Source organism: Bos grunniens, chromosome 5 (assembly GCF_055505025.1).
Source record: "Bos grunniens cultivar Pamir isolate PY7600 chromosome 5, Bosgru_T2T1.0, whole genome shotgun sequence".
NCBI classification, from domain to species: domain Eukaryota; kingdom Metazoa; phylum Chordata; class Mammalia; order Artiodactyla; family Bovidae; genus Bos; species Bos grunniens.
The window spans coordinates 103093616-103120595 of NC_141169.1; the positions used below are offsets into that span (position 1 = coordinate 103093616).

Genomic DNA, 26980 nt, shown 5'->3' on the forward strand with positions numbered 1-26980 from the left:
CTGAAATGATGAGAGTCAGGGTGACGGGGCCTCAGGGTGGGTTTGTGTGGACCACAGAGGGGCATCATGGGGATCTTGAGCCTGAGGGAGTATGAGGAATGAAGGCAGTATGTTAGTGACCTTGAATTTAAATGGGGGAGCTCTATCTTGCATCACTTATGGCCGTCATCACTCCGTCTCTATACTCATCCCTGGGCTACTTTCTGGAGAGCATCTGGGAGCTTCTCTGATCAGTGGAAACAGAACAAGGCAGCAATGGCCACATTGGACATCAGTCCCTTCTGCTTGGCTCTGTGCCCTCAATCTACCCGGGCTTCCATTCTTGCTGCCACCTTTCCTCTTAGACTAGAATGAATGAACCCTCTTCTGTTTTCTGCTTCACTTGCCTCTTCTTTGCCCCTTGCCTGCAGCCACTGTGCAGCAGAATACTTTCTATTTATCCTTCTGTCTGGGGGCAGTTGTTTTAAATTATACTTTACATCTTTTTTAGTTATGGCTTATAATACAAGGGTGTTCTGAATCCTATAAAACCAAACTCTCAATATGCAAAGAGGGACAATGTGAAGTTTTTGTCTTTCTAAGTTATCTTTCTAAGTTATTTGTTTTCTTCTCTTAGATCCCCAAATCCTATTTTGGCAGGCTAGAGTTGAATGATAACTCCTACTTTCTCTTTGTTTCCTGTAACAGCAATCTCTTTCTCTCTTGAGGCATCATTTGTTGACTAGCTGAAAGGGCTATTTCACATAAAATTAATGCAATAAAGGGAAAGGGACTTAGCATGTCTGAAAATCCCTTATAGAGCTTCCCAGGTGGCTCAGCAATAAAGAACCTGCCTGCCAATGCAGGAGATGCAGGAGACGTTGGTTCGATGCCTGCGTCGAGACAATCCCCTCAAGAAGGAAATGGCAACCCACTCCAGTATTCTTGCCTAGGAAATCCTGTGGACAGAGGAGCCTGGTGTGTTACAGTCCAGGGGTCACAAAAAGTAGGACACAACTGAGCATACATGCACCTTCTTTGGGACCCAGTCTCCAGATCATTCTGCGAGGAGAAGACCTGCAATCTCATCCACTCAACTTAATGGTTCCCTCCCCACCTTCTCCACGGTCACCTGTGAATTTCTGAAATCCTTGTCCTCATTTTCTTCTGGCCCGAGAAATGTTCTTGTGTTTGAAGCCTTCTTGTAGTACTCTGCTTGATCCTGAGCTCAGTGCTGGGGAAGATCAATGCTTGATACCACCAAAGTTATTCTCCGTGGTCCAGTGAATTCCACAACCTGATCTGCAAGATCTTACAGTTCTTGGGGATTGGCCAAGGTAATCAGAGGAAAGAATGGTACACATAGTTTTTGATGTGACTTTTCTACTCCAGCCGTGGTCAGGGGGCCCGGCTCTCAGGACCACGGAAGCAGGTTAAAGGACCGTGTTGCTCATATAAGGAGATGTTGAAGATTCAGAAGCTCATTGGTGTCTGAGCTGCAGAAAGTGGCAGATGCAGCCTCTGATAGTGCCTGAAATGGTGAGAGGTGTCGCTATTGGCTCCCAGGATGGAGGGTGTAAGGGGTGGTCTATATAGACCCCGGTCGGCACCCTGACGCCTCCTCACAGGCTGATCCTGCAGCTAGGACTGTGACCTTGAGGACGTGGGATCAGGATGGCTCTGGGCAGACACGTCTCCCTGCGGGGACTCTGTGTCCTCCTCCTCGGCATCGTGATGGGTGGTCAAGGTAAGAGCTGCCCCTCTGTCCTGGGTCCACACCAGGCAGTGCACGCCTTGGTGAAGGGAAAGGTGTCTGTAGCTGTGGAGCCGAGCCTCAGTGTTTTTGACCAAAAAGGAGCCACGCTGACTGTGAATACTTGTCCGTCTCCTGTGGGGGGTCCACTGCCAGTTGTGGCAGATTTTACAGAGCAGTGAGGTTTGCTCTGGACTGAGCTGGGTCAGCCTGAGTCCCCTCCACTCCCTCAGGGAGCTTCTAGGGTCCCAGTGGCTCCCAGTGTGTGGAAGCTCCAGCGACTGACCTCAGCTGGGACTCTGGGCTGTTCCCACACGCTCCACGTGCTTGGTGTGTGAGCACTGCCACTGGGTCCCCATGTTTCCTGTGTGTATGCTCCTGTAGGCTCTGTGTTTGTGTTTGTGTTTGTGTGTGGGAGGGTGAGGAGTGTGTGTGTGTGTGTGTGTGAGTGGGTGAGTGAGGAGTGTGTGAGGTTGTGTGTGTGTGGAGTGTGTGTGTGTGTGATTGTGAGGCATGTGTGAGAGTGTGTGAGGAGTGTGTGAGGGTATGTGAGGGTATGTGGGTGTGGAGTGTGTGTGAGAGTGTGTGTATGTGAGGAGTGAGTGAGGAATTTGTGTGTGTGTGTGGAGTCAGAGTGTATGAGGAGTTTGTTTGTATGTGTGTGTGTGAGGAGTGTGTGGATCCGGTCTCTGTGAAAGGAATGGAGCTGCTGAGCAGGGACTGAGACCATTGGTCTGTGAAGCACACAGGGTCCCACAGGGCTGGGTATCCTGGCCACTGCATGTAACCAGACCAGAGATAATGGTGCACCTGTCTGCCTCTCTCTGGCTCCTCTCTCCCCATCCCCCAGGCTCCCCTTTGCTTGTTGCCCTGTTTGCCCAGCACTGTGCTCTGTGAGAGGCTCTGCCTGCTTACCTCACCTGTCCCCACCAGGTGTCCATTACAGAGCAGAAGCCCACAGCCAGGAGAGGGGACCTCTTGTCTGTAGAGATCAGTTGATGTGCAGCCACAGGTGTCTAAGTTCCCTTGTCTCTGCCCTGGTCCCTGTGACATTTCCTATGTGGTGGGGCCCTGGGATGGTCCTTTCCCCTCCCAGGATCTGCTGTGACTCTGTAGGGAGCACTTTCTGCCTCATGCCCTCTCCTGTTCCTCCCTGGAGCTGGTTTCCCCTGAGTGAGAGGACGGCGGGCGTCAGGGCTGGGCCTGTGGAGAATCTCGTCTCCAGCCTGGAGAAGGCAGCTTTCTCAGATGTGGGTTCTGATCTGGCTGAGACTCCATGCAGCCCTATCTTGTCTCAGAGTTCACTGTCATCCCCTAGACCTCAGCCTTGAGTCCACAGCTCGCCTTGGGAAGTCCCCTCCCTCCTCATCTCTGCTCCTTGAGTGCTGGGCAGGTGCTGGTGAAATGTCTCCTTCTGAGGGCTCTGGAGGTCAGAGGTGGGTTTTGGTCCCACAAGGGGGAGATGATGGGTGTTTTGATGCATGGCCCCCTCCTCTTACAAGAAAAATTGTAGGAAATTTCATCAGTTGTTTTTTAAGAAGCAAGAATATTTCACCAAAGCAAGCACTATTTTCATTTTCTTTGAAACAACACTATTCAGAGTTATCCTATAACATTTTATTCTTCTACTTCATGTTACAGTAGACTTGCTCCTTGTAGAATAATAGTCTTGGCCTTTCTGAGCACCTGATGGTTTCTCACATGTTACAAGAATCTCCACCTTGAAATTCATGATGGGCATTGGCATAAAACTCTCTCTCAAATGCAATTGATGCCATTAGACACAAAAACATAGATCCTCAGGATTAGATAATCTGGCATATATTGTTTTGTATCCTGTTTTTACAATCCAGAATATATTTTGGGCATTTTTCTATATCATTAACTATTCTTTTACACACTAAAGCATTTTATTGTGGAATTAAAAAATACAGGCTATCACAGGGATAGTACTGAATTTTTTAACTGCCTCCAGCTATTTCACTATATGCAGAAATGCAATATGCTCACCTGACCATCTGTATTGAGCATTTAGTTGTTTTCAACATTTTTTTGCTATTATGAAAATGTTACTCTGAACTTCCCTATGTTTAAATGTAGGACCATCCATGACTGCTTCTCTTAATCATAACTAAGACTCCATGCTCCTAGTGCAGGGTCCCAGATTTGATCCCTGGTCAGGGAACTAGATTCCACATGTGGCAACTAAGAGTTCGCATGCTGCAGCTAAAGATCCTGCATATGGCAACTAAGACCTAGGTGGTCAAATAAATAGATAAATAAACAAATATTTAAATGTTGGAAAAAAAAGTGGAGTTGCTGCTTTATAGGCTGAGTACCTCTAAGGCTTTAAGGCTTTGTACCTATACCTTTACGGTTTTGGTACATAGAGATTAATGTTTGCCAGAAATAGCTGCACTGAACTTTAGTTCTACAAACGGTGAATGAGAATGTTAGTTTCCACATAGCTTCACCAACTTTGTCTTCTTATGAGTTTCTAAAATCTTAGCCAGTTTGGTAGGCAAATACTGGCATATATTAGCTAATTTAATCCTTCGTTTGTGAATTACTTTGCTCATTACATTTGTCCTTTTTACCTTGTGATGGCTATCGTTTTTGTCATGATTTGTATTGAAGCTCTTTATACTACTACTATCATCTACTGCAACAACCTACAGTGCACTTACTTATATGAACTCGTTTGAGCACACAACAGTCCAACAAGCAGAATATATTTTTTATCCACCAAACAGATCACTGAGGCAAAGCAAAGTCACTTGCCCAAGATGAGTCAGTTGTAAGACACAGAGGTAAGACTTGAAACCAAGCAGTTTGGGTGCAAGTCCCTGTCCTATTGAATTACATTATTTATAGACTGAATATGCTTCCTTCAGTTTACTGTTTGATTTTTTTGGCTGTACCAAACCAGACCAGGAATCAAGCCTGTGGTACCTGCATTGGAAGTGCAGAGCCCTAATTGTTGGACCACCAGGGAAGTCCCTCACGGAAGTTTCTAATAATATTAATTGCCTGTTAAAATTTCCCATTTTTGTTTCCACTTTCAGAGCCTTGTCAAGCATGTTCTTCCCCACTTCAAATTTAAATAAATTATTTTTATCTGTAATAATTTTATGAATATATTTAAATGTGTAAATACTAAATAATTGTGTAAGTTATTTTATATATGACATAATATTCTACCTAATTTTATTTTTCCAATGTCATTCCTGAATTATTTCTTTTTCTTTTCTTACTGATTTGAATGCCATAAATGTGCTAAATTATATCATTTCCATACCTTCTTTTCAGAATTTATCTAGACTTTCATTCCACAAATGTTTATTGATTTAAAGATCAGTTTGTGGGGCATTCAATCCATACCCTTTGCAATTCACCAGATGCTGAGGCCCTAATGATGGTGAATAAAGCTCCCTAGTCCATATTAACTGATAGTCTAGTGAAGCTGGACACTAAAACTAGAAATTATAATAAACTCAGATAAGTGTCATCAGTGAGGACACCAGTAGGGTTTTTTTTTTTTTTCCCAATGAGTTGGCTCTTCACATCAAGTGGCCAAGTATTGGAGCTTCAACTTCAGTATCAGTCCTTCCAATGAATATTCAGGGTTGATTTCCTTTAGGATTGACTGGTGGGATTTCCTGACAGGGCAAGGCACTCTCAAGAATCTTCTCCAACACCACAGTTCAAAAGCATCAAATCTTTGGTGCTGCTTCCCGGGTGGTGCTATTGGTAAAGGACCCGCCTGCCAATGCAGGAGACATAAGAGATGCAGTTTCAGTCCCTGGGTTGGGAAGGTCCTCTGGAGAAGGAAATGACAATCCACTCCAGTATTCTTGCCTGGGGAATCCCATGGATAGAGAAACCTGGCAGGCTGTGGTCCATAGGGTCACAAAGAGTTGGACACTACTGAAACGACTTAGCACGCATGCACGCAGCTTTCTTTATGGTTTAACTCTCACATCCATACTTGACCACAGGAAAAAACACAGCTTTGACTATATGGACTTTTGTTGGCAAAGTGATGTCTCTGTTTTTTAATACGCTGACTAGGTTTGTTATGACTTTTCTTCCAAAGAGCAAGTGTCTTTTAATTTCGTGGCTGCAGTCATTGTCCACAGGGATTTTGGAACCCAAGAAAATAAAATCTGTCACTACTTCCAATTTTTCCCCATTGGATTTAGTTCAGATGACCATTTCAAGTATTAAAAGCTGAGAAATATATTTCAAGCTCCCGTTATTATTATTCCTATCTTTTTTTCCCTTGCATTTGCAAAAGTTTTTTTCTCTATACATAGTTTTCTTATCTATTGTTTCCACTTTATTGGAAGGTAATCACCAAATAATAGGATGTAAGTGAAAGGTGTACAGTATGATGACTTGAAATACATATGTATATATTCTCCAGTGAAGACATACAGGTGTCCAAAAAACACATGAAAAGATGCTGAACATCACTAATTAACAGAGAAATGCAAATCAAAAGTACAATGAGGCATCACCTCACAACAGTCAGAATTGGCTATCATCAAAAATTCTACAAACGATAAATGCTGGGGATGGTGTGGAAAAAAAGGGACTCAACCAAGAGCAGACTCATTGGAGATGCTGGGAAATATTGAAGACAAGAGGAGAAGGAGGTGGCAGAGGAGGAGATGGTTAGATAGCATCACCAACTCGATAAACATGAGTTTGAGCAAGCTTCAGGAGATAGTGGAGGACAGGTGAGCCTGGAGTGTGTCAGTCCATGAATTTACAAAGAGTTAGACATGACTTAACAACTGAACAACAACAAATAACTGATTCACTTTGCTGTACAGAGGAAATATGACATTGTAAAGCAACTATACTCCAATAAAAATTAATTTTAAAAAGATACAAATGAACTTATTTACAAAACAGAAGCAGACTTACAGATATCCAAAACAACTTAAGGTTACACAAGGGGAAATGTTGGGTGTTGGGTAGAGGGATGAATCAGGAATTTGAAATTAACACCTTACTATATATATGATAAATAATCGACATGGACCTACTGTATAGCACAGGGAAGTCTAATCAGTATTCTGTGATAAGCTATAAGAGAAAAGAATCTAAAAATGAAAGTTTATATGTATTAAAATATATAACCAAGTCACTTTACTGTACACCTGAAACTAACACAACATTGTAAATCAACTATACTCCAAAAATTAAAGTATTAAAAAAGAAATACATATATATTTTGAAACTATTAGCATAATTAAGTTAGTTAACACATTTATTACATCACATAGTTGCTGTGTGTATGTTATGAGACCTTTTAAGATTGACTTTATTCACTTCAGTTCAGTTCAGTCGCTCAGTCATGTCCAACTCTTTGCAACCCCATGAATCGCAGCACGCCAGGCCTCCCTGTCCATCACCAACTCCCGGAGTTCACCCAGACTCATGTCCATCGAGTAAGTGATGCCATCCAGCCATCTCATCCTCTGTTGCCCCCTTCTCATCCTGCCCCCAAACCCTCCCAGCATCAGAGTCTTTTCCAATGAGTCAACTCTTCGCATGAGGTGGCCAAAGTACTGGAGTTTCAGCTTTAGCATCATTCCTTCCAAAGAAATCCCAGGGCTGATCTCCTTCAGAGTGGACTGGTTGGATCTCCTTGCAGTCCAAGGGACTTTCAAGAGTCTTCTCCAACACTACAGTTCAAAAGCATCAATTCTTTGGCACTCAGCTTTCTTCACAGTCCAACTCTTACATCCATACATGACCACTGGAAAAACCATAGCCTTGACTAGACGGACCTTTGTTGGCAAAGTAATATATCTGCTTTTCAATATGCTATCTGCTGCTGCTGCTGCTAAGTCGTTTCAGTCGTGTCTCACTCTATGCAACCCCATAGACTGGACTATGCAGCCCACCAGGCTCCCCCATCCCTGAGATTCTCCAGGCTAGAACACTGGAGTGGGTTGCCATTTCCTTCTCCAATACATCAAAGTGAAAAGTGAAAGTGAAGTTGCTCAGTCGTGTCCAACTCTTAACGACCCCATGGACTGCAGCACACCAGGCTCCTCGGTCCATGAGATTTTCCAGGCAAGAGTACTGGAGTGGGGTGCCATTGCCTACTCCAATATGCTATCTAGGTTGGTCATAACTGTTCTTCCAAGGAGTAAGCGTCTTTTAATTTCATGGCTGCAGTCACCATCTGCAGTGATTTTGGAGCCCCCCAAAATAAAGTCTGATACTGTTTCCACTGTTTCCCCATCTATTTCCCATGAAGTGATGGGACCAAATGCCATGATCTTCGTTTTTTAAATATTGAGTTTTAAGCCAACTTTTTCACTCTCCTCTTTCACCTTCATCAAGAGGCTTTTTAGTTCCTCTTCACTTTCTGCCATAAGGGTGATGTCATCTGCATATCTGAGGTTATTGATATTCCTCCCGGCAATCTTGATTCCAGCTTGTGCTTCTTCCACCCAGCGTTTCTCATGATGTACTCTGCATATAAGTTAAATAAGCAGGGTGCAATATACAGCCTTGACGTACTCCTTTTCCTATTTGGAACCAGTCTGTTGTTCCATGTCCAGTTCTAACTGTTGCTTCCTGACTTTATTAATAATGATCAAATATACAATCCAGTATTGTCAACTAAGATCATGACAACTGGTTCCATCATTTCTTGGCAAAAAGACAGGGGAAAAGTGGAAACAGTGACAGATTTTATTTTCTTGGGCTCCAAAATCACTGTAGATGGTGACTGAAGCTATGAAATCAAAAGATGTTTGCTCCTTGGAAGAAAAGCTATGGCAAATCTAGACAACATATTAAAAAACAGAGAGATCACTTTACCAACAAAGGTCTCTATAATAAAATCTATGGCTTTTCCAGTAGTCATGTATGGTTGTGAGAGATGGACCATAAAGAAAGTTGAGCACCGAAGAAGTGATGCTTTCAAACTGTGGTGCTGGAGAATACTCTTGAGAGTCCCTTGGACAGCAAGGAGATCAAATCTGTCAATCCTAAAGGATATCAATTCTGAATATTCATTGGAAGACTGATGTTGAAGCTCCAATACTTTGGTCACCTGATATGAAGAGCCAATTCACTGCAAAAGACCCTGATGTTGGAAAAGACTGAGGGCAGGAGAAGAAAGGAGTGACAGAGGATGAGATAGTTTGATGGCATCACCAACTCAATGGACATGAGTTTGAGCAAACTCCAGGAAATAGTGAAGGACAGGGAAGCCTGATGTGCTGAAGTTCATGGGCTTGCAGAGAGTAGGACATGACTTGGTGACTAAATAACAACAATTGTCAATTACAGTCACATGTACATTCCATCCCCAGGGCTTATCTATGTTCTAAGTAAAAGTTTGTACCACCATCATCCTTTCCTCTCACTCCCACCCCTACCCAGGAAACCACCAATTTACTCTCCTTATTTATGAATTTTTTTTTTTTTTAGATTTCACATATAAATGAGATCAAACAGTATTTGTTTTTCTCTGTCTTACTTCTTTCACTTAGCATAATGCCTTCCTACATTAGTTATGTGTTGCTGTGCTACAAATTACTGCAAAGCTTGGCATCTTAGCCCTCGTGATTAGAGCCCATGCTCAGCAATAAGAAAATCCACTGGCATGAGAGGCTCATACACCACAATGAAGAGTAGCCTCCACTCTCTGTAACTAGAGAAGTGACTGTAACTGTGAGTGGCAACAAAAACCCAGCACAGCCAAAAATAAATAAACAAAACAAAACAACAGCTTAAAGCAGCAAACATCTAGCACCTCATTTCCATGGGCTAGGAATCGGCAAGGATTACCAGGGTCCTCTGACTTGTGTTGTCTCACTGGTTCAATCATCTGAAGGTTCAACAAGGGGTGGGTACCACTCAAACCCACCTGGTTGTTGGCAGCATTCAGACTGTAGGAGACTGTTTAACTGAGAGCCTCAGTCTCTTGCTGGCTGTTGCCAAGATGCCTCCCTTCGTTCCTTGTCATGAGGGTTTCTCCATACACAGCTCACAACGTGGCAGCTGGCTTCATTAGAGCAAGAGAGAGAGAGTAAGTTCAGTTCAGTTCAGTCGCTCAGTCGTGTCCAATTCTTTGAGACTGCGTGAATTGCACCATGCCACACCTCCCTGTCCATCACCAACTCCCAAAGTCTACCCAAACCCATGTCCATCGAGTCAGTGATGCCATCCAGCCATCTCGTCCTGTTGTCCCCTTCCTCTCATACCCCAAATCCTTCCCAGCGTTAGGGTCTCTTCGGATGAGTCAACTCTTTGCATGAGGTGGTCAAAGTATTGGAGTTTCAGCTTCAACATCAGTCCTTCCAATGAACACCCAGGACTGATCTCCTTTAGGATGGACTGGTTGGATCTTCTTGCAGTCCAAGGGACTCTCAAGAGTCTTCTCCAGCACAACGGTTCAAAAGCATCAGGTCTATAGATTACTTTGAGCAGTACAGACATTTTAGCAATATTAATTCTAAATTAATTAGACCTTTGTTGGCAAAGTAATGTCTCTGATTTTAAATATGCCATCTAGGTTGGTCATAACTGCCTTTCCAAGGAGCAGACATCTTTTAATTTCATGGCTTCAATCACCATCTGCAGTGGTTTTAGAGCCCCCCCAAAATAAAGTCTGACACTTTCCACTGTTTCCCCATCTATTTGCCATGAAGTGATGGGACCAGATGCCATGATCTTAGTTTTCTGAATGTTCTGAATGTTGAGCTTTAAGTCAACTTTTTCACTGTCCTCTTTCACTTTCATCAAGAGGCTTTTTAGTTCCTCTTCACTTTCTGCCATAAGGGTGGTGTTGTCTGCATATCTGAGGTTATTGATATTTCTCCTGGCAAATTTGATTCCACCTTGTGCTTCTTCCAGCCCAGTGTTTCTCATGATGTACTCTGCATATAAGTTAAATGAGCAGGGTGACAATATACAGCCTTGACATACTCCTTTTCCTATTTGAAACCAGTCTGTTGTTCCATGTTGAGTTCTAACTGTTGCTTCCTGACCTGCATACATGTTTCTCAAGAGACAGGTCAGATGGTCTGGTGTTCCCATCTCTTTAACAATTTTCCACAGTTTATTGTGAGCCACACGGTCAAAGGCTTTGGCATAGTCAATAAAGCAGAAATAAAAGAGAAAGAGATAGGTCACCAAAGGAAAACCAGAGTCATCTTGAAACCTAATCTCTTAAGTGACAGCTCATCACTTTTGTCAAATTCCATTTGTTATGTACGTGTTACTAGATACATTCAAGTGTGGGGATTACACAAGGATATGAACACCAGGTGACAGGAACGATCAGGACACTGTAGAACCTGTTGCCTGAGCCCTCTATTCCTGAGCTGGAAGAGATGCTCCCTATGGACAGGGAAGGAGAGGGAGGATTCCTCCCTGGATCCCGGGCCATGAGCTGTAACTGAGACAGGGATGCTGGGCCCTAGGAGCCTTGGGCGCATCTACAGGGAGGGCAGCATCCAGAGTCTCTGGAGGCCTGTCCTCGGTGGTGTCCCTGGAGCTGGTTCTACAGGCTCCTGAGAAACAGCTGGTGCCTCCCTTCCTGCTCCAGTTTCAGTGATGGCACATTGGGGGCTTTGAGCTGGCCATGGTGGGAATATTTATACCATAAAAGTCATCGAATGCAGGGATTTTTTTTCCCTCAGAGAGATTTTTTTTTTAATACTTACCAGCACACCACTGCACTTTCTCTTAAAATCTCTCCTCTGTTCTGTGTCTGTCTCTCTTGCAGTTTTGGAGCTGAGGCTGAAGGACGGAGCCCACCGCTGTGAGGGGAGAGTGGAAATGAAGTACAAAGGAGAATGGGGCACAGTGTATACTGAGTACTGGCTCATAGAATCTGTAGAAGTGGTGTGCAGACAACTGGAATGTGGAGTTGCCATTGATGCTCCCAGAGGGTCTTATTTTGGACCAAGACTTGGCCCCATTTGGTTTTTATATGTTTCTTGTGAGAGTAGAGAGGTTGAATCAACTTTGAGTCTCTCTGAGTGTGTTCATATTGATTTTAAAAACTATAATGACACCTTCTCTCATGACCAGGATATTGGAGCAGTCTGCTCAGGTAAGGCCTGTCTGATCTGGGAGGGGTTCCCAGTAGGAAACACCTCTGTCTCATTCACAGAATGACCATGGGGAAACCAGATCATATGCTTTAGAGCACCCTTCGGGGAAGACTCTGGTCACACTTGATTCTTAGAGCATTAGGTTCTCAAAGTGATTAAGGGTTTGCTTGGCCCTGCACAGTAAAAACTTCAGACTTGTGGACAGCTGGACTCTTCAGATCTCTGTGATGTGTCACAAGAGGCGGGGAGGTGACGTCAAATGTTACAAACAGGTACAAGTGCTGGGTTATACTTTTATAAAATGATGTGACAGATTAGTTTCATCGTGATTATTTTTTGTTCTATTGAGATGGCCAGTCAGGTTTGGCCACAAGAGAAGGCATAAGAGAGGGCAAGTATAGTTTATTACACTCTCTGGTCTTAAAGAAACAGAGTCACCAGAGGTATGAAGGGATCATATCAGGGAGGCTGCAAGGAGGTTGACTCAACAAAGCATGAGAAGCCAAAAGAGAGAGTGAATACACATGGAGAAGTGACAACACCTGGAGTCAGGGTGCAACACAAGGAAAAGGTATGAGGGGATTTCACTGGTGCATTTGAAGGTCCTAGGTCACAGTCAGGGCAAGAAGGAGGTTTTGTGGCAGGAGCTAGTCTCATCACCTGGCCACCTCGGTGGGGAGCTCACATTCTGTTTGTGGGGTTGTTGAAGGAGAAGCAAACTATGAAGCTCGGAAATTAACAGCACAGTAGCTGACGCACATCAAGTGTAACAGTCAGTGAGGCTAATGCGACCTGAAGTGACTTGCGAGGAGTGCTCAGTGCTAAGCGCATTGGATTGTGCCAAGGTGGAGACAGTAAAGACAGCAGTGAGACTAGGGTATGAGTAGGTTGTCAGTTTCCAGTGGTTATTACAATGGTGGAAGATCTAGATGCTTTACACATGAATCCCATCAGACCAGGTGGACTAGAGGAAAAGTCAGATATCACAGTGAATTCCTAATGTAGGTAGTTGAGTCTTTCAAAATGGTCAGCCATCTGGTGGGTGAGACAGGGGGAGACCTGAGAATATTTGCAGTACATTTCTAGCAGCTCATGGCTAATCAGCTCTTTTGGGGAAGATCACCAGAAAAGTGACTTTTCCAGTCTCAGCCTCAGAAGATCTTTGATGATACTAGTTGAGATCCCTAAGAAAAGAATTACTTTCATTTTAAGCTACTTTATTGAGGTATGACTGACATACAAAAAGCTGTATATATTTAATGAATACAACTTAGAACTTTGGGAGGTAAGTGTACATCTGTGAAATCATTACCATGATCTATGCAAAAACATATTCATCACTGCAAATGTTTTCTTCTGTTATTATTATTATTAAAAATAATTAGTTTCAAGGGGCATTTGAGTTTCAGATAGGAATTTTTTGTTTTAAGAAAATTTGTTTTCTGGCATTTCAAGTAACATTTCTATTGTCACCATGCCCTAATCATGGTTTCAACTGCAGATAAACTTGTGGAAACACTACATGGGTTTCCACCTTATTTTGATAAATCAGCATCTGAGTAAAAATGCAGTGTGTGGTGCTGTGAGTTTATGTGATGTTGGAGCTCCTAATGTTACTGTTTTGAGAAAATCAATGTTTCAATATTAATTTCAGTTAGGATACACTTAAAAATTAATAGGGTGCTATGGCATTTTAAACTTGATTATGGTTTTTACTCCCTAACGCTGCTCTAATTTAGACTTTCACATGTTTATGAACTGTTTCAGTTTTTTTGTACTAATCTCTTTGCCAGTTTCTTCCCTCTGGTCAATCCCTTCTATATTTTCAGAAACATGTCTTAGTGAAGGCAGGTCAAAGTGGTGACACAGGAGAAGTAAGAAGAGAATAGCATGTCTGTTCCAATTCTCTAATTGAAATTGAAGTTTTTTCTCAGTTTTAGGAAAGTGGTGTGAAAGAGAATTTCACCCTCTTTATCAGATTGTTGAAAGTGAAGTACTGTTTTTAGGATAAATCCAGAGTGGAAATCATTTCTGAGCTCTGTGGAAGAGCTGACATTGGAGGACTGCAATTTTCTTAATGGGAAGTTTTTAAGAAACTTCAGTTTTTTTCAGATTTTCCATTTTTTGTGCTTTCAAATATTGGTAGTTGTATTTTCAAGGAAAGACATGGCAAGGACCTAACAGACATGCTGCTGCTGCTGCTGCTAAGTCGCTTCAGTCGTGTCCAACTCTGTGCGACCCCATAGATGGCAGCCCACCAGGCTCCCCAATCCCTGGGATTCTCCAGGCAAGAACTCTGGAGTGGGTTGCCATTTCCTTCTCCAATACATGAAAGTGAAAAGTGAAAGTGAAGTCACTCAGTCATGTCCAACTCTTCGAGACCTCATGGGCTGCAGCCTACCAGGCTCCTCCGCCCATGGGATTTTCCAGGCAAGGGTACTGGAGTGGGGTGCCATCGCCTTCTCCACTAACAGACGTAAAAGAGATCAAAAAGAGTCAGCAGGAATACACAGAAGAACTACACAAGAAAGGTCTTATTGACCCAGATAACAATGATGATGTGGTGACTCACCTAGAGCCAGATATCCTGGAGTCTGAAGTCAAGTGGGCCTTACTACTACTACTAGTAAGTCACTTCAGTCGTGTCTGACTCTGTGCAACCCATAGACGGCAGCCCATCGGGCTCTCCCGTCCCTGGGATTCTCCAGGCAAGAACACTGAAGCGGGTTGCCATTTCCTTCTCCAATGCATGAAAGTGAAAAGTGAAAGTGAAGTCGCTCAGTCATGTCTGACTCTTAGCGACCCCATGGATTGCAGCCTACCAGGCTCCTCTGTCCATGGGATTTGCCAGGCAAGTATATTGGAGTGGGGTGCCATTGCCTTCTCCGAAGTGGGCCTTAGGAAGCATTAAGATGAAAAAAGCTAGTGAAGGTGATGGAATTCCAGCTGAGCTAGTTCAAATCCTAAAAGATGATGCTGTTAGAGTGCTGCACTCAATATGCCAGCAAATTTGGAAAACTCAGCAATGGAGTTCCACAGGACTGGAAAAGATCAGGTTGTTTTAATTTCAATCCCAAAGATGGACAATGCCAAAGAAAGTTTAAAGTTCCACACAACTGCACTCATTTCATATGCTAGCAAGGTAGTGCTCAAAATCCCTCAAGCTAGGCTTCAACTGTACACGAACTGAGAACTTCCAGATGTACACGCTGGATTTAGAAAAGGAAGAGGAACCAGAGATCAGATTGCCAACGTCTGTTGGATCATAGAAAAAGCAATTTAATTCCAGAAAAAAAAATCTACTTCTGCTTTATTGTCTATGGTAAATCTTTTGATGTTGTGTGCATCACAACAAACTGTAGAAAATTCTTAAACAGGTGGGAATATCAGACTACCGTACCTGTCAAGAAGTAGCAGTTAGAACAAAACATGGAACAATGGACTGGTTCAACACAGGAAAAGGAGTATGACAAGGCTGTATGTTGTCACCCTGCTTATTTAATTTATATGCAGAGTACATCATGTGAGATGCTGGACTGGATGAAGCACAAGCTGGAATCAAGATTTTCAGGAGAAATATCAACAACCTCAGATATGCAGATGTTATTGCTCTAGTGACAGAAAGTGAAGAGGAACTAAAGAACCTCTTGATGAAGGTGAAAGGAGAGTGAGAAAGCTGACTTAAAACACAACATTCAAAAACTAAGATCAGTCTATGGTCACATCACCCTGAACATGCCCGATATTGTTAAAAACTAAGATCATGGCATCCAGTCCCATCACTTCATGGCAAATGTGCAGTGCTAAGTCACTTCAGTTGTGTCCAACTCTGTGCAACCGTATGGACTGTAGCCTGCCAGGCTCATCTGTTCATGGGATTTTCCAGACAAGAATACTGAAGTGGGTTTCCATTTCCTCCTCCAGGGAATCTTCCCAGGATGGAAGGTAATCGAACCCACATCTCTTATGTCTACCTGCGTTGGTAGGAAGGTTCTTTACCACTAGCATCACTTGGGAAACAAATATATGGGGGAGAAATGGAAATGGTGGCAGATTTTATTTTCTTGGGCTCCAAAAGCACTGCAGACAGTGACTTCAACCATGAAATTAAAAGATGCTTACTCCTTGGAAGAAAAGCTATGATAAACCTAGACAGAAGTGGTGCTGGGAAATCTGGTCAACCACTTGTAAAAGAATGAAACTAGACCACTTTCTAACACCATACACAAAAATAAACTCAAAATGGATTAAAGATCTAAATGTAAGACCAGAAACTATAAAACTCCTAGAGGAGAACATAGGCAAAACACTCTCCGACATACATCACAGCAGGATCCTCTATGACCCACCTCCCAGAATATTGGAAATAAAAGCAAAAATAAACAAATGGGACCTAATTAACCTTAAAAGCTTCTGCACATCAAAGGAAACCATTAGCAAGGTGAAAAGACAGCCTTCAGAATGGGAGAAAATAATAGCAAATGAAGCAACCGACAAACAACTAATCTCAAAAATATACAAGCAACTCCTACAGCTCAACTCCAGAAAAATAAATGACCCAATCAAAAAATGGGCCAAAGAACTAAATAGACATTTCTCCAAAGAAGACATACAGATGGCTAACAAACACATGAAAAGATGCTCAACATCACTCATTATCAAAGAAATGTAAATCAAAACCACTATGAGGTACCATTTCACACCAGTCAGAATGGCTGCGATCCAAAAGTCTACAAATAATAAATGCTGGAGAGGGTGTGGAGAAAAGGGAACCCTCTTACACTGTTGGTGGGAATGCAGACTAGTACAGCCACTATGGAGAACAGTGTGGAGATTCCTTAAAAAACTGGAAATAGAACTGCCTTATGATCCAGCAATCCCACTGCTGGGCATACACACTGAGGAAACCAGAAGAGAAAGAGACACGTGTACCCCAATGTTCATCGCAGCACTGTTTATAATAGCCAGGACATGGAAGCAACCTAGATGTCCATCAGCAGATGAATGGATAAGAAAGAAGTGGTACATATACACAATGGAGTATTACTCAGCCATTAAAAAGAATACATTTGAATAAGTTCTAATGAGGTGGATGAAACTGGAGCCTATTATACAGAGTGAACTAAGCCAGAAGGAAAAACATAAATACAGTATACTAACGCATATATATGGTATTTAGAAAGATGGTAACAATAACCCGGTGTACGAGATAGCAAAAGAGACACTGATGTATAGAACAGTCTTATGGACTCTGTGGGAGAGGGAGAGGGTGGGAAGATTTAGGAGAATGACATTGAAACATGTAAAATATCATGTAAGAAACGAGTTGCCAGTCCAGGTTCGATGCACGACACTGGATGCTTGGGGCTAGTGCACTGGGACGACCCAGAGGGATGGTATGGGGAGGGAGGAGGGAGGAGGGTTCAGGATGGGGAACACATGTATACCTGTGGCGGATTCATTTTGATATTTGGCAAAACTAATACAATTATGTAAAGTTTAAAAATAAAATAAAATTAAAAAAATAAAAAAAAATAAAAAGCAGAAACATCACTTTGTTGACAAAGGTCAAAGTTATGTTTTTTCCAGTAGTCCAGTATGGATGTGCGAGTTGGACCATAAAGAAGACTGAGCACCAAAGAACTAATGTTTTTGAACTGTGGTGCTGGAGAAGACTTTTGAGAATCCCTTGGACAACAAGGAGATCAAACCAGTCAATCCTAAAGGAAATCAACCTTGAATATTCATTGAAAGGATTGATGCTGAAGCTGAAGTTGCAATATTTTGACCACCTGATATGAAGAGCCAACGCACTGGACTAGACCCTGATGCTGGGAAAGATTGAGAGCAGGAGGAGAAGGGGGGCGACAGAGGATGAGATGGTTGGATGGCATCACTGACTCAATGGATATAAATCTGAGCAAACTCCAGAAGATAGTGAAAGACAGGGAAGCCATGAGTGCTGCAGTCCACAGGGTCGCAGGTCCCAGAATTGGATATGACTTAGCGACTGAACAACAATGTATCTTTTAAATATTGGTAAGATCTAAAGTGATAACCTCCCTTTCATTCTTTGCCGGGGTCCAGCCCCGGTGGATCCAGGGAATTCGAAGGGGAGATGGCATTGGCGAGGATCAGGAAACAATTGCTTAATTAAACGTTAATTAAGGATATAAAGAGTGGTTAAATAAGGATAGCTCAGTGAGGAAATTCAGTGGAGAAAAGAGGCTGAATAATTCAGCCAGTAGGTGAGAGAAAGAACGACATGGGGAGACCAAGTTTCGGTGAACAAGGCCCGCACTTTATTTTCCAAAGTAGTTTTTATACCTTAAGTTATGCATAGAGGATAATGGGGGGAAGGGGTAGAGTCATGCAGTAAGCCAGGCTTTCTTCCTGCAAACTTATCATATGCAAAAGTTTAGGTGATTTGCATCATCTTCTGGCCCGGAGGCCTGTTAACATTTTAAGACCCTTTCTCCAGAAAACTTATTTTTCTCTAAAGGTGATTAGTCAGGCGCCACCCTCCAAAAGCATTAAAGTTGCATTCCTATAGGGCAAAGGTGTGGTGGACTATAACAAGAAAAAGAATTAACTCAAGTGTCCAAGGTTACAAACATTAAAGCTACTACTTACACCAATTATATTAATCAGTACACTGCCAGGGACACAGCAGGTAAGGGATATGGAGACATAGCAGCAAACATTGGCCCAAGAAGTGAAAAACCCTTCACCAATACAATTTCTAATCAATCTTTTACCTGCTCAAAGGACTCTGTATTTAGACAATTTAGAACATCTCATGCCTCTCACAGTTGGGAGGCTCTGAGCAATCACATGTGGCTGGAAAAACCTATTCAGGCAGGCTAGAGGACTTCCAAAAGAGTTTGTAGGTTGAAACACTATCACACCCAGGAACTTTATTAACTGGAGCTGTAAGTTAACTCTTTTTTTCAGAGAGAGGTAGTGGGGGACAGCCCCCCATAAAGTCAGAGGTGTAGGTGAGAGCACAAAGCAGAAAGTAGACAGACTCTGGTTTTGGGGGTAGATGCTCGAGAATTTCCAGGGGGACTCCTGAGGCTCGATCCCGCCTTTGCGTATGCTGAGCGCCTTGCTCATGACCTTTGCCATGGGTGGAGCTCCTGCTCTCAGCAATTCTTGGTGTCGTTAAATTTGTGTTCTCTTAGTTTTTCTTGATTGAATTTTCTGCTAGAGGATTATCAGTTTCATTAGCCTTTCAAAAAGAATTACCAGTTGACTTTATTGATTTTCTTTATTGTGTATGTTTCCTATTTCATTGATTTCTATTAGTTTTTGTTCTTCTCGTTTGGTTTTGATTTGCTGTATTTTTATAGATTTTTGAGGTGGAATCTTGGATCATTTGCTCTCAGTTTTCTTTTCTTTTCTAATGTAAGCCTCAAGGAAGCATTAGTGCTGTAAATTTTCCTCTAAACACCAGTTCAGTTGCTTCACGCTGATTTTGAAACTACATAATTTCTTTTGTATTTTATCATCACAAAATGTTCTTTTCTCTCTGAATATATTCTTTATCCTATAGGCTTACTTTGTATAATATTAATATATATAATACAGCTTTCTCTGATCAGTGTTTGCATGGTATATCTTTGTGACCCTATGTTTCTGTGTTTATACAGTGTTTGATTTTGTCTTACTTAACATAATTATTTATATACTTGTGTTCAAGTTTACTAGCTTGCTGTTTGTTTTATGCTTTTTTGTTCCTATTTTAATCTTTAATTGAGCATTTTAATACTCTATTTTATGTACTCTATTGGTTTATTGGTTATATCTCTTTTTGCAGAGCTTATCATAATGTTGAAAATATTACTCTTTAATCATATTTTTCTTTAGATATCATGCTACTTAATAGATAATGTAAGACCTTATTACAGTATACTTCTATTTCCCTATTCTTGTTATTTATGTTACTATTGTCATATATTCTACTAATAAATATGAATTTTGTAATAACAAAATAACAAATTGTTATTTTTGTCTTAAATATTGTAGTATTTTTAAAATGAGAATAAGTTTTAAAAATATTTACTTGCAGAATTATCATTTAACACAGTTCTTATAGCTTTGGGCAGATCCAAGCTTTCGTTTATTATCACTTTCCTTTAACTTTTAGACCTTTAGATAACATTTTTGTGTAGTGTATGTCTGATAGCCTCACATTCTGTCATCTGTTATTCATCTGAAAACACTTTAATTTTCTTTCAGGTTTGAGTTATTTTCAAAAGTGTCTGAATTATCTGGCTTGCATTACTTCAAACAAGAAGTCAGTAATACTTAACATTGTTCCCCTATATATAGTGTGTCAAAATTTCCTGGCTGCTCTTAAGAGTTATTTTTGTTTATGAATGGATTTCAGCAATATATTTTCAAGTGCCCTAGGTGGTTTTATTTAGTTTATCTTGTTTGAGGTTTGTTTAGCCTCTTGGATCAGTGGGTTTATATCTTCATTAAATTTGGAAAAATTCCATCTATCATTTTAAAATATTTTTTTCTACTCATCCCTTATTCTGAATCTCCAAATAACATATTTTACATGGTTTGATATTATCCTTAATGATACTAATTTCCACTCATATTTTTCTCTACTTCTATTTGGATAGTCAATTGCTATGTGTTGAATTTCCAATTGTTTTATTCTGCAATGTCTACTCTCTTGTTAAGTTAATCCAGACAATTTTTCATTCAAGATATTGTATTTTAGTTTTAGAAGCTCCATTTGCTTATTTTTTCTCTACTTTGTTTGTATGCCTCAGTAGGTATATTTACATTAGAGGTTTAAAGACCTTATCAGCCAATTAAATCACCTCTGTAATTTCTGAATTTGCTTTTAATGATTATTTATTTAAAAAAATTTTTATGGATTATATTTTTCTTCTTTGGAAGTCTAGTTTTTTGACTGGATTCAGGCATTACTAGGTAGTCTTTTACCAGGAAGAACTCTAGCGATAAATAATCAGAATATACTCAGAAACAAGGGAATTTTAAAAATTAAGCAATTGATTCCCATTTATCCTTTTCAAAATATGTTCCTTGGATGACCAATGATACATTGTTATTTTGGTTTCCCTCCTTAGCTTCAAAACTTTTTATAATATCACCTTACTTGCCACAAACCCCACCTGTATACCTACCCTTCACTTCTATAGCAGTTGCTTCCCTTTTCAACAAACCCATCTTTAAATCAATAAACATTTGTATATTTAAGATCATGTTTACTTGTGTGAAATGGGAGAAATGACAAAATCCAGAGTTAGGTGATAGATAGGAGGAGCAGAGAGTGATGAAATATGCTAAAAATGGATTCAACTAATATTTTCCCCCAGTACTTATGTGCCTTATCAGTATTGAGGCTTATGCAACTTCAGTTCAGTCGCTCAGTAATGTCTGACTCTGCAACCCCATGGACTGTAGCGTGCCAGACTTTCCTGTCCATCATCTACTCCCAGAGCTTACTCAAACTCATGGCCACTGAGTCGGTGATGACATCCAACCATCTCATCCTATGTCATCCCCTTCTCCTCTAACCTTCAATTTTTCCCAGCATCAGGGTCTTTTCCAATGAGTCAGTTCTTTACAACATGTGGCCAAAGTATTGGAGTTTCAGCTTCAGCATCAGTCCTTCCAATGAATATTCAAGACTGGTTTCCTATAGGATGGACTGGTTGGATCTCCTTGCAGTCCAAGGGACTCTCAAGAGTCTTCTCCAACACCACAGTTCAAAAGCATCAATTCTTTGGTGCTCAGCTTTCTTTCTAGTCCAACTCTCACATCCATACATGACTACTGGATAAACCATAGCTTTGACTAGATGGAACTTTGTTAGCAAAGTAATGTTTCTGCTTTTGAATATGCTGTCTAGATTGGTCATAGCTTTTCTCCCAAGGAGCAAACATCTTTTAGTTTCATGGCTGCAGTCATCATCTGTAGTGATTTTGGATCCCCCCAAAATAAGGTCTGTCACTGTTTTCATTGTTTTCCCATCTATTTGCCATGAAGTGATGGGAACAGATGCCATGATCTTAGTTTTCTCCAACTGGGAGCTCTCCAAATAATGCGTTGCTTGCTTTTTATTTTCATCTTCTACCGTTTTAAAAAAATGTCAATTTCTTTTAAAATTATAAAATGTTTGATACATTAAACCTGCATGAAGGAAAATTAAAAAGATACTAATAATTGGAAAATCATTCTTTTAATAGATTGAAAGAATTAATATTGCTAAAATGTCTATACTGCTCAAAGTAATCTATAGACTTGATGCAATCCCTATCAAAATCTCAATAGCATTCTTTATATAAATAGAGAAAAGCCTCAAAATATGCATGTGTCATTTCGTTTTCACATATTTATGAATTTTTCCTGTTTTCTTTCATTCTTGATTTCTAGCTACCATTGTGGTCAGCAAAGACACTTGGATGTGTGTTTCGATATTTTGATATTCTTAAATTTTCTGAAACTTGTTTGTGATCTAGCATGTCCTGGAGAATATTTCATGTGTGACTGAGAATAATGTGTATTTTTCTGTATGTTGGGTAAAAATGTGCTCTATGGGTCAGTGTATTGGGTGAATGGGCACTATGTGTCTGGTAATGCCATTTAGCCTATAGTGTTGCTCAGTTCTGTTGTTTTCTTATCGATTTTCTGTCTGAATGATCCATCCATTATAAACAGTGGGATATTTTTGTATTGCTTTTGTTTCTTCTTAAAATCTGTCAATGTTGGCTTTGTTTATTTACATTTTTTGATGTTGGGGGCATATATTGAATATATATGTATTTACATGGTTTATCGATTCTTGTTGAACTGACTTATCATTATGTCTTCTGTGATGGTTTTGGCTTAACTTCTCTTTTGCCTGACTTTGCTTTCTTTTGATTACTGTTAGCATGGAATCTCTGTCTCTATCTCTTCACTTTCATCCTGTATGTGTCATGAAATCTAAAGTATGTAGCTGGATCTTGTTTTTTAATCTACTCAGGCCACTCACCATTTTTCAATTGGAAGGTTTAATATGTTTACATTTAAAGTCATTATTGAAAGGTCAGGACTTACTGTTATTACTTTGTTTATTGTTTTCTGTCTGTTTTGTAGTTTTCTTGTTCTTCTCTTCCGTTGCTTTCTTTGTGAAGTGATTTTTCATAGTGGTATGCTCTGACTCTTTTCTCCTTATCTTGTTATCCACTATACTTTTAAGGTTACCTGGGAACTTGCATCAAGCAATTGATAGCTATAATAGCCTATAACTGAAGTTAAGTACAACTAAGGTAACAAATTAAATTTACTAGCAAACGGAAACTCTATATTTTATTAGCTCTACAATACTTTATATCATTGATGTCAGATTTTATTTCTTTACATATTCTTTTTCCACCAGCAAATTTCTGTGGTTATAGTTATTCTTGCTGTGTTTGACTTTTGATATACAAAACATGGGTAAAATCACATGCTGAGATTACAATATATCAGTATTCTGTACTTCTCTTCATATTTATCTTTACTAATGAGAGGCAAGACAAGATTAGTGGTGATGAAACCCCTCAGTTTTTGCTTTTTAAAATTAAAAAAATCTCTCTTCATTTTTAAAAGACAGTTTGCTAGATAAAGAGTTGATTGTTGGCAGATTTTTTTCACTAAGTGCTTTGTATACGTTACCCTGCTCTCTGGTCAGCAAGGTTTCTGCTGAGAAATCTGCTTTATAACAGAAACTCCCTTATATGTAACAAGTCACTTTTCTTTTAATGCTTTCAAAATTATCTTTGTGTTTGAATTTTGATAATTTAATTATAGAAAGTCTTGCTTCTACCTACCTATGAATTTTTGGGCTTTATAAATCAAGTTGTCCTTTTTCTCTCTGAGCTTACTTAACAGAACAGACTCATCTTTTTCCCCATTTAGGTCATCTAAGAAATTCTTGGAATATTGTGTCATAAAAAATTATCAGAAAAATAAAATTTGTTACTTTAAAAGTGGATTAGTTATTATGTAAATATTTCTTCTCTTGAGCCATTATCTGTCTACAGGTTGGCATGCACTAATGGATCCAGCCTATACAATTTTCTGTATGCCAAGCCACTTGAGGAGTGGCTCATGGGGGAAAAATCTGATCAGACTAGTAGCAGAAAGTCTCAGAAAAGCTTTCTAACTTTGTCTAAAGGATAGATCTCTACACTCTCATAGCCATTTTGCTCTGGTTTGGTTCTGCTCTTCATGTCTCTATACTCAAGTTTGAGTGACACATATTACGCGTTATTTTCTTGGGCTCTGTAGATTCCAGGCTCCTAAATGAGAAACTTCTCCAACCAAAATAAAATATATGTTCCTGGTATTCAGCCATTACAGATTATCTGTCTTGGTCCCTGTAGTTTCCTTGACCTTAGATAAGGAATTCACATTTCTAACCAACCTCAAAGTACACCTTGCTGGGATCCAGTCATTCCAAATTGACCCTGCTTCTGGGTTTCTCTTTAGAAACTTGGTCATGAAAATGCAACTCTGACACTAGCTGTTAAATTCTCAGTTTGTGCTCAACTCCTGGAAAGTTTTTACACCATTGCCTCTGACATATTGTTTTCAATTTGCAAGCAAGGAAAATGAAAGCTCACTGTGTTTGTCATTATTTTTGTCTTAGGATCTGTGCGTCTGTTTGGAGGGGATAGACCCTGCTCAGGGCGTGTAGAAGTACATTCTGGAAAAGCCTGGATCCCAGTGTCTGATGGGAATTTCACACTCCCCACTGCCCAGGTCATCTGTGCAGAGCTGGGATGCTGCAAGGCTGTGTCTGTCCTGAAACACATGCCCTTCAGAGAGTCTGATGGCCAGGTCTGGGCTGAGGAGTTCAGGTGTGAGGGGGAGGAGCCTGAGCTCCGGGTCTGCCCCAGAGTGCCCTGTCCAGGGGGCATGTGTCACCACAGTGGAGCTGCTCAGGTTGCCTGTTCAGGTGAGATGTGGATCAGGACTAACCTCCCTGCACTCTGTGTTGGGGTAAGAAAATCATGAGATTTTGCTGAAATCCTGTCTTCTTCTACCAGCGTACTTGGAAGTCCGGCTCATGACAAATGGCTCCTCTCAGTGTGAGGGGCAGGTGGAGATGAAAATTTCTGGACGATGGAGAGCGCTCTGTGCCTCCCACTGGAGTCTGGCCAATGCCAATGTTGTCTGTCGTCAGCTTGGCTGTGGAGTCGCCATCTCCACCCCCAGAGGACCACACTTGGTGGGCAGAGATGACCAGATCTCAACAGTCCGATTTCACTGTTTGGGGGCTGAGTCTTTCCTGTGGAGTTGCCCTGTGACTGCCCTGGGTGGTTCCGGCTGTTCTCATGGCAACATGGCCTCTGTGATCTGCTCAGGTAAGAGAGAGGGAAGGGCTATTGATACTCAGGATGCTCTTGGAGTGATATGTCTCCAAGAGCAGAGAGGGAGGGAAAATTGACTTCAAAAGTTAGATATTTCATGATGAAATATGGGTTTTGTCATTATTCATTCATGTTTCAGATCAGGGAAAGAAGCATAAAGGAGAATACATATTTTAAGTAAACATAGCTATTTAAATATAATCATAGTGAACAATTTATAAGCAAAAAGGGTATACCTCAGTCAGGGATTTTCCCCCACTGAACCATGTGAGAATTTCTATACCCATCAGATTCGTTTACCTGATAACCTCAGTATGTATTTCTTAAGACATTCATCCAAATTCAGGAAATTTCAATTTCACACAACATTATTAACAATTTTGAAATACATCTGAACTTGAAATTGTTTTGTTTTGAAGTTATAGTAGAAAGGTTTAACTAAAAATTCAGTATTTTTAATAAATCAGAATTATTCAGATTTTCTATTCATCCTTAGGTCATTTCAAATGGAACTATTCAAAGAATTTCTCTACTCAGCTAATTGTGTAAAAGTTTTGGCAAAGAGGGAGTGATGTCAGCATCATGGTGGTTTGCTTCCTTCCTATTTGCTTCTCTTTTTAACAACTAATTAACCATACATCCATGATTAAAAGTGCCTCTGTGAAAGTTGTTGGATCCCATAACTTATATCAAAGAACCAGGAAGATGGTCACTCACCTGGGCATCCAGTAATAGGCAGGTAGACATTGGTACAGACTGGAGCCAGCAGGAGTAGTGAAGCTGTCCCAGCCCCCTGGGCCATGGTCAGGGAAAACATGGAGAAATGTGATGAGTGCTCATTTGGTCAAATACCTATAGAAATTGTTAAAAGTCCAGGATTCCTGAAGGGAGATTTCATTACTCTGTTGGAGGCAAAAAAAAGTTAAGTTTGAATTATTGGGGAGGATTAAAGGATTTTGCCAGTGCTGCTCCTTACTCCAAAGTGACACAGCATAAATTTGAACTAGCCAGTGGGGCCTCTCTCATGGGTGAAAAGGAAAGCAGTGAGCTAGTGCCCACTTGATCTTGCTGGGGAAACCAATTTCTCTCCAGCAGCACCCAGAGTTCTAGGGCTGAACCTCCATGACTGAGGGGAGAGAGGAAATATGAAAGATCATTAAGAAGGTCAAAAAGTGTAAAAGGGATGCAATTCCTGTGACTACACTCAGGGCTTCAGCAGGAAGCCCATCCATAAGTCTCTAGGAAAATGTCACCCAAAGATCTCTCTCCCTGGGCCCATAGGTACTCCAGGTCCCTGAGGGTACTAAATCTTTAGTAAATCATCTTTACTGCCACCTTTCTGACAGCTGCTTTTATGTGTTTCCAAGTATGTGAAAGCAAACTCGAATAAATGGAGTGATATCCAAAAACAGACTAGGGTCTGTGGGCAGGGAGGTAACCACACGCTTCAGCTGTAGTACACCATTCTGCAAAACAAAAGAGAGGTTTTCAGCAACCTGCTGAGTTTTAAGGACCAAAGAAGACATAAAAACTTAAGGTATTTCTTTAAGAGGAAGCAAGAAATGTAGAGCAAGAAATGTAGAGCGGCTCTATACAAGGTCAGAGAACAGTATATACCACCTGAAGGTAATCAGTAAAGATTTAATGTGGTGTCTGCTACATCTAAAGCAAAAGCAGCAATGCAAAATTTCAAGAAACTTGAAGAATTAAAGAAAGTAGTCATCACCAAAGAGTAACAGTAACTTTTCAAAACTGACAAAGACACATGT

General features: G+C 40.8%; 1 long non-coding RNA gene across 1 annotated transcript; it reads left to right on the forward strand.

The window, feature by feature from the left end:
- The first annotated feature begins 1211 nt into the window (after nucleotides 1-1211).
- LOC147372822 (uncharacterized) lies at nucleotides 1212-12143 on the forward strand. Its single transcript, XR_015164329.1, has 2 exons — nucleotides 1212-1726; nucleotides 11496-12143. It is a non-coding gene; the product is annotated as an uncharacterized LOC147372822 (long non-coding RNA).
- The last annotated feature ends 14837 nt before the right edge of the window (nucleotides 12144-26980 follow it).